Source organism: Entelurus aequoreus, linkage group LG12, assembly GCF_033978785.1.
Source record: "Entelurus aequoreus isolate RoL-2023_Sb linkage group LG12, RoL_Eaeq_v1.1, whole genome shotgun sequence".
Classification (NCBI taxonomy): Eukaryota; Metazoa; Chordata; class Actinopteri; order Syngnathiformes; family Syngnathidae; genus Entelurus; species Entelurus aequoreus.
Window position 1 is genome coordinate 22,634,341 of NC_084742.1, and position 15,994 is coordinate 22,650,334.

The window sequence follows — 15,994 nt, forward strand, 5'->3', positions numbered from 1 at the left end:
AAGGGGAAGGTGTGGCGCGGATGGGAGAGTGGCCGTGCCAGCAACCTAAGGGTTCCTGGTTCGATCCCCAGCTTCTACCAACCTAGTCACGTCCGTTGTGTCCTTGAGCAAGACACTTCACCCTTGCTTCTGATTGGTCGTGGTTAGGGCCTTGCATGGCAGCTCCCACCATCAGTATGTGAATGTGTGTGTGAATGGGCGAATGTGGAAATAGTGTCGAAGCGCTTTGGGTACCTTGAAGGTAGAAAAGCGCTATACAAGTGTAACTCATTTACCATTTACCATAATCGATCTTGAATTTTGTAAAATGGCCATCCCTGGTAGCCAATGCAAAATGAGTCTCTAATGTCCTAAAATCAATCTATGACCTATCTGTGTTAAAATGCTACTTGGCTAGCAAAGCAGAGGTATTGATTTAACATAATTTTGGCCTCCAGACTAAACATTAAAACTACAATTAATTGTGTTTTAAAGCATTTGATGGAACACAGCATAGCCTATATTGCAAAATGTACACACAATGTTTCATCAATTTAGTTTTTCTTAGGGTCGTTTTTGTCTAACCTGCGACACGGAAAAAACCTGCAGACATCAGATTCCAAGTTGACTTTATGTTGTATGATAACAGTGATAAAATATTTTGCCATTTTTTTTGTTGACTCCTAAGATAAACGATCGTGGTTCCACAGTGATAAAAACACACAAGAAAGGTACATCGTTTAAAAAAAAAAAACAAGCACACAATTCCTCCAGTGGGACACACCTACATTTGAAAACATTACGCACTTGTATGTACCACACATTATCTGGACTATTTCCATAAAAAAAACAATTCCCTTGTTTTTGTTTATGTTGGGTGTTGTTTTTGTACTAATTCACCTTAAAAAGGGAGAACAAAACATTTTTAGTAACTATTCAACTAGTTTTTAATGAAAATAACATAAGCAGAATATTGACAACAAAAAAGAACAAAGAACACACGTTGCCTGGGTGGAATGTGTCACTGTCAACACGGTTGGCCAAATACTTTTTTTAGACAGTGGTTCAGTCAGTTTTTTATCTCTTTTTCACTGATGTCATGGAACAAAAATTTCGTTGTACTTGTGCAATGACAATAAAGACCTATGCTATCCTAAAAGGCCACGTCACCTACGTCACTACTACCTGTTACGTTGTTCGCTGTATAAACGCATATGTTGGTAGCCCTGAGAAGCATTTTGAGATGCAAGGGGTGTTTGAATTCCAAAGGGGAGCACGTGTTAAGATACTCTCAATGGAGCAAACGGACAAGCGGATTTCTGAGAATCCTCCTAAAATTCAGTCTCTGCTTAGGTGGTTGCCCTTGCACCACACTGTAAGCCGCTCCAAGACCAAGCCCGGTATTCAGACTCACCCTCTCAGGCCCCGTTTACACTAAGCCGGATAAGGTTATCCAGGGTAAATCCCACCTAACCTTATCCATGTCCACACACAACAATGCCACCGTTTAAGACCCCCGCTAGGGATGTGCGTATCGATCCTGTGGTATCGATATATCGATACTCACACGCTACTCATTTGGCATCACTTTTCTGAAAAAAGTATCGATATAAACCAAAAAACGGCGTGTGGGGGGTGCAAGCATCACTTTCAGATGTTTTTGATGACTTACTTAACTTACTATGTGCTGGGACACCCCTGTACCTGGCAGAGTATAGAGCTGGCCCAGTCACGTGACAGGAGACAGCGAATGAGCGTCGTCAACGTGCAACACACACACAGCCAGCCGACAGCGATGCAGCCAGGCATATCCAGTGTTGTCCAATTGTTGACTTAAAACAGGCATTGTTTTTTTTTTTTTTAGTAATGTTTACTGAATATTTTTGTTTAAATGATTATCCTAAATTCAAATAATTTCCACACAGGGAAATTTACTGTTAGTTGAAAATTGCTTGAGTATTTAAAACAAGATAAGAAAGAGATACAATTTGGAGATTCTTCATCTTTGCATTACAGTTTTATTTTTTTCCAAGAAAATCTTGAATATATGATTGAATGTGATTTTGGTTTTAATCTGTAACATGATTTCTTACATTTCGAAAACATTAGCCTATTTCATATTTCATTAATTGCTAATTATATCACAAACTTTAAAAAATAACTGCAGCTTCTTGCAATTCGGATTTGACTGTTAATTGGAAAGCCCTAATATTTAATTATTATTATATATAATATATAGTTATTATTATACATAATATTAAATTTATTTTTCATATTTATGTTATTTATTTTAATTTTACTTTTATTATATATTGACCATAATAAATGTGGTATAAATGGTCTGTATTTGTCTTGTGCTTTGTCTTAAATAATAACAATAGTAATAATATTTTTGACTGACAAAAAATTGCCAATAAGAAATTATTGGTATCGGTATCGGCATCGATGAAAATGCAAGAAAAAGTATCGGTATCGTATCGAATCCTAAAAGTGTGGTATCGCCCATCCCTAACCCCCGCCCCCTCCGTTCGCCGGGGCAACGCGACCTAATATGCATACGCGGAAAATGCACACGTCATAGTCACATCCAGTGTTGCTTTGTGTGCCAGTTCTTAAATTTAACTTATCTGAACAATATCCAGTGTTGTGGTACTTCAATTACCTGGAATCCAGTGTGCTGTGGGGCCCTATTGTAGTCAATCACACCTGAGCCATCATAAATTAAACAAATCTTTATTAGACACGCAAACAATGTGATAAAGAACATTTTACATCAACCAAACTAGGAATCTAGATATCTGGTCAGGACACTCCTCACTCTTTTGCCTTCACCTTCATTGTCCATTCCTTTTTGGTGACTTTATATACTCTGGACCTAGACGGTGAATCCGCGACATACATGGCGGACAACAACTGATACAGCCTGCCTTGCCAGTCCAAAAGCATTCGCTGTTTCCCTCGACGGCCAGGTAATACAAAGCACACGCTACCTTTTTTATCACATCCACGGGAGCTCGCATTCTCGTTGACTCTCCTTCGACAATTGGACAAAGTTTTTCGCTAAGTAGACTCAGAGCTGACCTCGACATTCGAAAGTTCTCTTGCCGTCCGAGAAGTGTTGTATCCGAAATAGCTGCAATCGCTTTCTCTTAAGGTATTCATGTGTGATTTCCACAAGCGTCTGTACATGTAGAAGGAGAAACACGGACATGTCTGGATGACTCGCCTTCATATTTCCAGCGGTTAGCTCCGAGTTACGAAACTGCTTTATTATGAAGCTGGCTGTGGCGTGTTTTTATGACGTCACTTCCTCTCCCAACTCAGTTTGTAAACGATCAATGAGTCCATACAAAGCTAAGTGCCGGAGATTCAAGAAATACACAGCGCACTTAGCTGTGTAAAAATTTGTCCGAGGAGGGGTACCTTAAACGCTGGTTTAGTGTGGCTGAAACGGGGCTTAGGCTAAATAATTATTCGTTTTAAGGTGTTAAACGATTTAGTGTAGACATGGCCTCAGGTGATAAGTTCCAGCGAACTTGATGATGCTGTTGCTGCACTAATTGGATGGTGCAGGGAAGGGACATTGTTAGTCCGTCTGTCAGTTACTAAACTAAGTAAATCAAAAACTTATCAAACTTTAACGAAATGTTCAAAATGGGAAAAGGAACAATGTTGATGATGTTGGGCCTGATCTGGGTCATTTCTATTACGTTACCTTACCTTTACACTTCTGTGCGTATGTGTGTCAGCTGGCTTCCTGCAAAGCCAAGAGAGTCGAAACACACTTTTTTATTGAAATCAAAGAACACATTTACCATAAAACATCACTTCCTGTTTAGCTCACATACAGAATGAACATGAGAAGAATATTGGCAAGAACAAAGAACACACGTTGCCTGGGTGGAATGTGTCACAATCAACACAATTTTTTTAGACAGTGGTTCAGTCAGTTTTTTATCTGTTTTTTACTGATGTCATGGAACGAAAGGCCACGTCACCTACGTCACTACAACCTGTTACATTGTTCGCTGTATAAATGCATATGTTGGTAGCCCTGAGAAGCATTTTGAGACACACACGGACAACACATAACTTTAAAAATATATGAATTTGCAAGAAAAAAGTGTACCAAGGTAAAGGTAAGTGTATTACTATTACCATTATTATTAGTGGTGCAAAAACCCTATTGTATCTTCAATGTTATTGTTACCGTGAAAGTCACCTAACTTGACAACTGTAATTTATATAATGTATATTTTCTCCTTTGTGCATTCTTTTGGAAATGTATTGAAATACATCTTTAATATAATACACATTATTATTAGTATTACTTATACTACTACATATTTTATAGTGCCATATTCCTGAGCAAAGACAGCTAATTAAAAATATATTGTATATTATTATTCTGCTAAAATATTAAATAATGTTTTACTTGTTTTTTAAATACCTTGTTTTTGGCTCAAAAAAGACTCAACCATCAGTGTAATAATGAAACAGACAACAACAAAAAGGCAATTGTTGAACATTTTTTAAAAGCCAATCTAAAAAAAAAAAAGACTGTCGGTGTTAAAGTAAGCACAAGGTAATAATGATAATAATAATAATGATCATATCAACATTGGTAAGAATAATAAAATAATAGTTATTATTCATATTATTTTAATAAAATACAAAAACACAAATTAATAATTATTGTGATTGTTATTTATATATTAATTCATTATTATTATTACTATTGTTGTTATGAATTTCAATCATTTGCAAATGGTATATTTTGCAAATTTTTATTATTGTACTTTTTTTTTTAAACTAAAGTAATGTACATTTTATGTAAACAAAAAAATTAAATAATCATTGTTGGAATTATTTTAAATTACATTATTTGATTTTTTTTTTCTTTCAATCTTTTAAACTACATGATTAATTAAATACCACATTTATTTTTGAACCAGTATACAACCATCACTGATATACCGTGTATTACCAAATAGTAGCCCAGGTGTTTATTTCACAAAATGGGGTCTATCTATGGCGACTATTAGGATATGGGCGGTTATTTGCACAAGGCTTTTATTTTATTTTTGCACCAGCCTGCACCAGGCCATTATTTGGTGACAATGGTTACTGTCCAGTATTGTTTTTTCGTACAAAAAACTTTAAATGTAAAAGCTATTGTAAACATACAAACAAAAAAACAAGTGATCAACATGATGTAGGCTATCAAAAGACAAGAGATCAACAAGGCCTCAACATGGCAGTAGTGCAACAATTGTAAAATAGAATACCAATACTAAAAATACAAAAGCAGCCTACCGGGAAAAATAAAATTATGGTACCAAGTACTCAGTATAAAACTCACCATCAAAACAGAACAATAATACTGTCACTTAAATAAAATAAAGGCTACAGTACTCCAAGTTTTAAATAAAGCAGCATACGTGATGTATCCACTGACACAAATTAGCAACAAGCTCGTCGCTCACTTTCTTCCTACCTCCACCAGATAAGCGAGCCCGTTTTCCATCGATTGGCCGACTGAGATAGTAGTTCTCCCTTTTTTTGTTTCCATTCTCGTACACGTTTTGGGTCAACGTTAAACTGCCTGGCCGCTGCCAAACCAGAATTGTGCTCCGCAGACTTCACAACCGCTAGCTTGAACTTTAAGTCAAACTTTCTGTTCTTCTTCTCCCTTAAAGTATTCCCGTCCATCAGTTGTGGTGTACCGGTATCCTGTTCATTCAACTTACTGCTACTGTTGCTTGCCATGTTGAAACTTTTCCTCGTGGGTTTGTTGTTCATTGAGTGTGTGTTACGCTATATGCGGTGACCCATTACAATATGTTGATTACCCAGAATCCCCACGTAACGTCTGCTGTTACCGTAATTACCAGAATTACTGCACCTTTGCTTTTCCTTTTAGCTTATAAATTGGGCTTAATGAAATCAATATGATTTTAATCTAAATTATGCAAATAACAGCCCATGGGCGGCTATTTGGACATGGGCGGTTATTAGGAAGAGGCGGTTAATTCACAGAATGGGGTCAGACCCCGGGCGGCTATTAGGACATGGGCGGTTATTTGCACAAGGGCGTTTATTTGGTAATATACGGTAATTCATTCCAATTTGATAGTTTATCCCTGTAATTATCATTGTTAATACTGTTGTAAATGTCACATAATTACTTTTTTGTTTCACATTTTAGCTCCGGGCTACAGCTGGGCAATAGCAACAAAAAAAAATAATAATTTCCTTCTCGACACACTAAAACACATTGAAATTTGTAAAAAAAATAAATAAAATACAAATTAAATAAGAAAAAAAAGAGTAAAACAACATTCAAATCGGGTACGAGGGCCCTTATTATGGTTATGGTTGCCAAAGCTGGGCATCATCTAACTAACTAACAAAGGTCTTAACTCATTCTCTTTCTATGCCACAACAATGTGGAATGCGCTCCCAACAGGTATAAAAGAAAGGGCATCTCTATCCTCCTTCAAAACCGCAATAAAAGTTCACCTCCAGGCAGCTACAACCCTAAACTAACACCCTCCCCGGATTGCTAATAATCAAATGTAAGCAATCAAATGCAGATACTTTTTCTTATGCCTTCTGATATCTCTCTCTCTCTCTCTCTCTCTCTCTCCCTCTCTCTCTCTCTCTCTCTCTCTCTCTCTCTATGTCTTCTGATCTCTCTCTCTCTCTCTCCCTCTCTCTCGCTCTCTCTCTCTCTCTCTCTCTCTCTCTCTATGTCCACTACTTGCTGTCCATATCCTACCCCCCCCCCTCCACACCCCTGATTGTAAATAATGTATATAATTCAATGTGATTATCCTGTGTGATGACTTTATTATGATGATAGTATATATCTGATAGTATATATCTGTATCATGAATCAATTTAAGTGGACCCCGACTTAAACAAGTTGAAAAACGTATTCGGGTGTTACCATTTAGTGGTCAACTGTACGGAATATGTACTTCACTGTGCAACCTACTAATAAAAGTCTCAATCAATCAATCAATCTACCCTGCTGAAATGGGCTTTCAGGGAGTGGCTCAGCAATGACTTCCGTGAGAAGAAGGGCCCGTCCCGCTAAGTCTGCCCCCCAACCCTCTCCGTTCAGGAGATCTTAATCAGGACAAGTTGGACCTGATTTAGAAAGCTTACATGCAACGTGTTGCCCATGTCTGCTTTATAGAATAGCATAGAAAAGAATGTCTTGGTTGTCATAGTAACAGGTACAGCGAAATTGTAAGTGCTTTTTCCTAATGTTCCGAATAAAAGTATATCACATGATAATAATACAAACTCACACAGTATATACCAAAAGAGGATACCAGTTGTAATTAAAGGCCTACTGAAATGATTTTTTTTTATTTAAACGGGGATAGCAGATCCATTCTATGTGTCATACTTGATCATTTTGCGATATTGCCATATTTTTGCTGAAAAGGATTTAGTATAGAACAACGACGATAAAGTTCGCAACTTTTGGTCTCTGATAAAAAAAAAGCCTTGCCCCTACCGGAAGTAGCGTGACGTAGTCGGTTGTTCGCCTCCTCATATTTTCCTATTGTTTTCAATGCAGCTAGAGCGATTCGGACCGAGAAAGCGACGATTACCCAATTAATTTGAGCGAGGATGAAAGATTCGTGGATGAGGAACGTTAGAGTGACGGACTAGTATGCAGTGCAAGACATATCTTTTTTCGCTCTGACTGTAACTTGGGTACAAGCTGGCTCATTGGATTCCACACACTCTCCTTTTTCTATTGTGGATCACGGATTTGTATTTCAAACAACCTCGGATACTATATCCTCTTGAAAATGAGAGTCGAGAACGCGAAATGGACATTCACAGTGACTTTTATCTCCACGACAATACATCGGCGAAGCTCTTTAGCTACTGAGTTAACGTGATAGCATCTGGCTCAAATGCAGATAGAAATAAAATAAATAAATCCCTGACTGGAAGGATAGACAGAAGATCAACAATACTATTAAACCATGGACATGTAACTACACAGTTAATAATTCTCAGCCTGGCAAAGCTTAACAATGTTGTTGCTAACGACGCCATTGAAGCTAACTTAGCAACCGGACCTCACAGAGCTATGATAAAAACATTAGCGCTCCACCTACGCCAGCCAGCCCTCATCTGCTCATCAACACCCGTGCTCACCTGCGTTCCAGCGATCGACGGCGCAACGAAGGACTTCACCTGATCATCCGTGCGGTTGGCGGCTAGCGTCGGCTAGCGTCGGCTAGCGTCGGCTAGCGTCGGCTAGGGTCGGCTAGCGCGTCTGCTATCCAAGTAAGTCCTCCTGTTGTGTTGCTACAGCCAGCCGCTAATATACCGATCCCACCTACAACTTTCTTCTTTGCAGTCTCCATTGTTCATTAAACAAATTGCAAAAGATTCACCAACGCAGATGTCCAGAATACTGTGGAATTATGAGATGAAAACAGAGCTATTTTGTATTGTTTTCAATGGGGTACCGATACTTCTGTTTCACTGGCTACGTCACTAGGGTTGGGTATCGTTTGAATTTGAACGAGTCCGATTCCGATTCCGGTTCTTTGTTTCGATTCCGATTCCTGACTATTCTCGATTCCGATTCTTTTAAGAGGCAGGGTCAAAAAAAAGTTTAGGATATTTTAAATGAGCTAGCTAACCTACATACAGTCTTTCTGAATGAAATAGTCTGACATTCTCCATCAATTTTAATTCTATTAACTTTTTATGAACTTTACTATAAATTCCTCACTGGGCTGTTTTCAACTAGAATATAAATATAAAATCTATGAACTTGAATATAAATATTATAAATTATGAATACATTTTCCCAGGGGTACACTTTCCTCAAGAGAGCTTTATTTTTGAAAATCTCATGAAAACACATTTACACACAAGTGTATGATGCTGCAGGTACTTAAAAATGTTACCGTGCTCCCACTGATGGGCTAACCTGGTGCAGAAAAGCAAATAAACAATAAGAAACAACTTGCAAAACCCAGTCCAGATTAGCAGCAGGTACAGTATAAAATCAGAGACAGTTCTTGTTTAGGAAAATGACCACGCATCCTTCTCAGGCAGGATGCGTGAGCGTTCTGGACAGATAGTGTCTCCTGCTGTGGAAAATACACGTTCGCTGGGTGTGGAAGAAGCTTGAACACATAAATAGGAGAAAGCTAGATCTGACAGCAAAGGATAAGTCTTTTGTTGGTTCCACCGGACCATCACCATGCAGCAGGGTCATCAGACATAAGTATCGGTGGAACGTCCTGGTACATCTGCAGCTCTCTCTCCACTCGTTTCTTGATGGACATGGAGCTCTGTTATTTCGCGGTTATTTCATTTTTTTTTGTAAAGTAAAGCCACACTTTCGACCGCCGACGCCCGCTATCCATGCTTGAGCTTGACTGACTCGCTCGGCTATGCTAACACTTCCGGCGGTGGGCGCTTCTTCGTTGGTGCTCAGCGGCTTCTTCTTCCGGTTCGGCTGAATTTTTTTTTTTTTTTCCTTTCCGGTCGGCGGACTGGGTATCGAAAATAGGAATCGAAATTTAAACTTTTGAACGATACCGGGAGAATCGGAAAGTTAGTCCCGGTTCCAATCGATACTCGATACTCGATACCCAACCCTATACGTCACGCGCATACGTCATCATCCAAAGACGTTTTATACCGGAAGTTTAGCGGGAAATTTAAAATTGCACTTTATAAGTTAACCCGGCCGTATTGGCATGTGTTGCAATGTTAAGATTTCATCATTGATATATAAACTATCAGACTGCGTGGTCGGTAGTAGTGGGTTTCAGTAGGCCTTTAAAGTGCAGTATGAAAGATTAAAGAGAAATATGATATTTCTTGTAAACGTGAAATATATTTTGGCAATGTTCAAAGCACTCACGGTTCTCACAAAAAAAAATTGTTGTGTGTTAGTTCTGGCTTTTAATGTCTTAAAGCATCTGCCAGTAGGTAACAGCTGAAAGTGTGCCCAGGATGCCCCGGAGTTCTGGGTTCTGGCAAGAATATGTTTCACACTACTTTAACAATCAAATGTGTGATTAAACGGTTATGGTTTTTTCGCCGGGAAACTGAAAATGCTTCCAACACATGAAACCATAACCTAATGAATCGTACATTAGATTGTGTAACAGTTTGTAGACATGTGTATTAAATGACAAAATACAAAAATGTAGTGTCACAATTGTACTCACATACAAGATTCCTTCAATGCACAATTTAATTTCAGCATTCATAGAATTCAGACACATGCGCAGATACTCTCAATGGAGCAAACGGACAAGCGGATTTCTGAGAATCCTCCTAAAATTCAGTCTCTGCTTAGGTCGTTGCCCTTGCACCACACTGTAAGCCGCTCCAAGACCAAGCCCGGTATTCAGACTCACCCTCTCAGGCCCAGTTTACACTAAGCCGCATAAGGTTATCCAGGGTAAATCCTACCTAACCTTATCCGTGTCCACACACAACAATACCACCGTTTAAGACCCCTTCTCCCCTCCATTCCACTCCAACGCGACCTAATACGCATGCGCGGAAAATGTGCACGTCAGCTTTGTGTGCAAGTTCTTAAATGTAACTTATCTGAACAATATCCAGTGTTGTGGTATTTCAATTAACTGGAATCCAGTGTGCTATTGTAGTGAATCACCCCTGAGACTTCATAAATTAATCACATCTTTAATAAATATGTGAAAGTACACAATGTGACAAAGAGCATTTTACAACAATCAATCTCGGGATCTAGATATCTGGTCAGGACACTCCTCACTCTTTTGCCTTCACCTTCATTGTCCATTCGTTTTTGGTGACTTTACTATACTATACTCTGGACCTAGACGTTGAGTCTGCGACATAAATGGCGAAAAATTACTGATACAGTCTGCTTTGCCAGTCCAAAAGCATTCGCCGTTTTCCGTAGGCTTCCCTCGACGGCCAGGTAATACAAAGCACACGCTACCTTTTTTATCACATCCACGGGAGCTCGCATTCTCGTTGTCTCTCCTTAAACAAATGGACAAAGTTTTTTCGGAAAGTAGAATCACAGCTGACCCGAACATTTGAATGTTCTCTTGCCGTCTGAGAAGTGTTGTATCTGAAATAGCTGCAATCGCTTTCTCTTAAGGTATTCATGTGTGATTTCCACAAGTGTCTGTACATGTAGAAGAGGGAGAAACACGGGCATGTCTGGATGACTCGCCTTCATATTTCCAGTGGTTAGCTCCGAGTTACGAAACCTCTTTATAATGAAGCTGGCTGTGGCGTGTTCTTTCTGATGTCACTTCCTGTGTGGGGCGCGGTCTTTCTAGCATCACTTCCTGTCTGGCATCACTTCCTCTCCGAACTCAGTTTGTAAACGATCAATGAGTCCATACAAAGCTAAGTGCCGGAGATTCAAGAAATACACTGCGCACTTACCCGTATAAAAATTTGTCCGAGGAGGGGGACCTTAAACGCTGGTTTAGTGTGGCTGAAACAGGGCTTAGGCTAAATAATGATTTGTTTAAGGTGTGTAACGACCTAGTGTAGATATGGCCTGAGAATCCTCCAAAAATTCAGTCTCTGCTTAGGGTGCTGTCCTTGTACCACACTGTAAGCTGCTCCAAGACCAAGCCCGGTATTCAGACTCAGCCTCTCAGGTGATAAGCTCCAGCGAACTTGATGATGCTGTTGCTGCACTAATTGGATGGTGCAGAGAAGGGACATTGTTAGTCCGTCTGTTAGTTACTAAACTAAGTAAATCAAAAACTTATCAAACTTTCACGAAATGTTCAAAATGGGAAAAGGAACAATGTTGATGATGTTGGGCCTGATCTGGGTCATTTCTATTACATTACCTTACCTTAAAACTTCTGTGCGTATGTGTGTCAGCTAGCTTCCTGCAAAGCCAAAGAGTCGAAACAGACAAGAGCGTTCACTCTGTTTCTTTCGTGCCGCTATAGATAGCGCCAATATTTATGGGCAGATTTTCATCACCCTTCCAGGAAATGTCAGTATAGTGGCTATTTCGACTGGCTACCTCCTGTCCTCGAAGCATGGCTCCAGCACAACCACTTCAGAATTGATGACACAGGATTTGGAGTTACTCATTGAGTCGGCTGGGTGTCAACTCACACGGTAGAACAACCCTGTGGCTCTCCCGTAGCCATCAACTTCTTTATTGAAATCAAAGAACACATTTACATAAAACATCACTTCCTGTTTAGCTCACATACAGGCGGAAGTCGCAAACCTTCAAATTAAGGTACCGTTACAATGGAGCAATATGAGAAATGCTTTTTGTAGTAAATGGCGCTTACGGTCAGTAAGCAGTCTTTACATTTTGGGCCTGATCCAAAACATTTTTACTACGTTAATTTGCGTTACGAGCGTCAACATATGTGTGTGTGTGTGTGTGTGTGTGTGTGTATGCTGGCGTCATTCCTCCCCTCACAGAGACAACGAGAGTGGATGACTGACAAGAAGTGTCACTCTTTCTTTCATTCTACTATAGGTAGATCACAAATATATACCGGTAAGCAGATTGTCATCTACATTTCAGGAAATGTCAGAAATTTGAATAAGGAACAAGTAATTATATCTTGAGGCGTTTCGGATCACTTGTCTGGATTCAGGACTTTTTGACTATTAAGAGATAGTGCTTGTCAGAGGTCTGCGCTATCCAAGTGCTTTTCTAGTCTGCCATTAAATAGAGGCGTAAGGTCTGGTTGTACATACTGTACTAAGAATTTAGGCAAATGTTTCCTTACTGCTGTGAACTGGTTTAATTCTGCCTAATTCTTTAAAGGGACAATGCCAAATGTTTGTTCTTGCATGTGAAATATTGACTCTTGAAATAACAATCAAACGTGTAATATGTTTTAATGTGAGGGAGTGTTTTAATAACTGTTTCACATTTGAGGTATCTTTGTTTGTGTTGCACTGATAAATGGCACTTAAAGGGCAACTGGAGTTTTTTTTTAACGTTTGCTTAGCAGTCACAATCCCTATGTAAGACAAAAACATAAATGTATTTTTTTTATATACGACAAGTATGAGGTGGCTAACAATGAAACAAAAATTGGATTCATGTATTGCTTCATAAAGCCCTCTAAAAAAATATTAAAAAACCCCACCAACAATACCCCATTGACATCTCGTGACCTGAATATTAACCAAGTATTAGCAATATTGTTGTTATAAGCGCTAACGCTGAAGTGCTACTTTCAACAGCGCCATGATGACAGGCAACTGGCGTATGCAACTATTAACATACTGAGCCAGTGAGCTGCTGCATCTCCTCGGAGTTGGTGAAAGTTGCGTCTCACCTTGAGGAAGGTTGTAGAAAGTTGTGGTTATAAACCGAGTATTTGGTCAACTTTGACATTTAACTTAGAGCCAAAGATTGTAAGAAAGGCACAAAAAGAAGCCTGTTTTTTGTTTTTGTTTTACCTGCGTGAGTATTATGATTAATTCTTTATTTAAATGGGAAGATATGAACATCCCATCAGTTGGCATCCCAGTGAGATTAGACATTGTTGATTTTTTATTATGTTCTAAATTTGAATTTCTTGTTTAGCACTTAGCAATAGTGCAACTTGCTGTAGTCTATCTGCTTGTCACTAAGCTTCTAAAACTTGTAGCTCATCCTCCATATATTCAGGCTTAAAAATATAAAGTTATGGTTCTTCATTTGGCCCAAAGTAGTCTTTGTTGGCTCTCATGAAGTTTAGCATGATTATTCAAAGTTGTTGTTGATAAAGAAATACATATATAAATATATCCTTGTAGGGATGAAATAGCCTCTGTGTTTTTTCCTGACCTAACGTATATTATATATATACATTATATTTACTTGGTACGTCCTGCGGGCCGGAAAAGCCCCGCAGGCACAAAGGGTAAACTTCTCTTTGTACATCTGTCCAAATAAAATACAACGGCTTGCTTTGTTATCAGCACAAATTAAGAATGCTGGCTCTTATAGCGACAACAAACTGAAGGAGGCCAAAAAATCTGCCCGATGTGTTTGTTTCCAGCATCCACCTAAGTGACAACAGCTTAAAGGAGTTCACTTTTGATGCTGTCAGTACTGGTTTCTCCTTGGCGAACAGGCGTTTTAAAACTGAGGTACTGTGATAACGTCGGCCGAAGAAGAGGTTGTTAACTAAATCTGTTGTATTGCAGGTCGCCGCAAAGCTTCCACCTCTCGGTACAATAGTTTTGCAAACATGCATTGCACGTTCCTTTCTGGCTTTGTGATATTTCTAGAGTAAACTATTTCCACACAGCGGCCATGTTGTAATAAAACGTTGGTTAGCTTCAATGATGTTCAATGTGCTCCGGTGAGCTGGCTGAAAATAAAGGAATTGATCACTACGGCCCTAGTGTGTGAATGTGAGTGTGAATGTTGTCTGTCTATCTGTGTTGGCCCTGCGATGAGGTGGCGACTTGTCCAGGGTGTACCCCGTCTTCCGCCCGAATGCAGCTGAGATAAGCTCCAGCATCCCCCGCGACACCGAACGGGACAGCAGGTAGAAAATGGATGGATGGATGGATTCCTCAACAGAAATGAGTCTCATCACTCCACTTCTCATTGAGACACGCCTCTGTTCCAAAGATCCACTCCACAGTTTGCAGCGAGCTTTGCGTAACAGCCGGCTGGAAATCCATGCACTTATAAAGTCACTTAAGCAGACGTGACTCATGTATCGGAAATTGGGTGGGGCTTCGTCTTCCTCTTCTTCGTGCTTAGCATTGCTATGACAAAAAGCTACACCACTAACTGTCTTTGGCTTCTAAGACGGGATATTTTGAGGCAGTGGCGACATTCGTTACTAGCAATAACTACTTAGTACCATCTCCTTCTTCTTCATGTCGAGGGCACGCAACATACTCGTTATTAAATTTGATGCACGCGACCTAAACCACAACAAAAAACCGACACACAGCTCGTATATCAAAATACAAGTCATGTTAGGTACCACTGAATGTCTTTGCTGCTTGAATCCATCCTTGCATCCATCGTCTATACTGCTTATCCTAATTTGGGTCAAGGGTAAATTGGAGCTGATCCCAGCTGACTTTAGGCAAGAGGCGGGCAACACCACGGACTGACCGCATTCATGGAACATTTCAAGTATCCATTTAAACTAACAGGTTAGTTTAGAGTTAGATAGCTTGCGTCCTTAAATTATTTCTAATTTGACTGAAAGTTTCTAAATTAGATTTAATTTTGTTTGATATTTTCTTTACTTTGTGATTATTGGTTTAAGTGCCACGGGGCCATAGTTATCTAAGCTGTTGATGGGGTTCTGATTGGGAAGTGAGGGGACAATGGAGAATTTCAGGCAGAAAGGAACAATGGTCTGACTCAGGAATCGATATTTTGCATTTTATGAGCTATGCTTTGGTTGATGTTGTTACATTTTGCAGGTTTAAGGATAGCAACAATGGATATTGGACCGTTTTCAAAAATGTGGCTGGTGCTTTTGGGTAAATATGTCATTTCTGTAAAAGATTTGGGTATAATTTTGGTGAGTTACTCATGCAAGTAATCTGTCTAATCTTTGCAGTGTTAAATTGCCATGTAACTGAAGAAACAACTGTGACTGGAGCCACAACGACTGGAGGAATAACTGTGACTGGAGGCACAACAGTGACTGGAGCCACAACGACTGGAGGAACAACTGTGACTGGAGCCACAACGACTGGAGGAAAAACTGTGACTGGACCCACAACAACTGAAGGAACAACAGTGACTGGAGCCACAACAACTGGAGGAACAACTGTGACTGGAGCCACAGCAACTGGAGGAACAACTGTGACTGGAGCCACAACGACTGTAGCAACAACTGTGAGTGGAGCCACAACGACTGGAGGAACAACTGTGACTGGAGCCACAACAACCGGCGGAACTACTGTGACTGGAGCCACAACGACTGGAGGAACAACTGTGACTGGAGCCACAACGACTGGAGCGACAACTGTGACTGGGGGCACAACA

At 39.7% G+C, this 15,994-nt stretch overlaps 1 long non-coding RNA gene across 1 annotated transcript; it reads left to right on the forward strand.

Annotated features, from left to right (window-relative positions):
• The first annotated feature begins 4,030 nt into the window (after positions 1-4,030).
• Positions 4,031-15,587, forward strand: LOC133661765 (uncharacterized). Its single transcript, XR_009827990.1, has 3 exons — positions 4,031-4,118; positions 15,424-15,483; positions 15,564-15,587. It is a non-coding gene; the product is annotated as an uncharacterized LOC133661765 (long non-coding RNA).
• Positions 15,588-15,994: the final 407 nt, after the last annotated feature.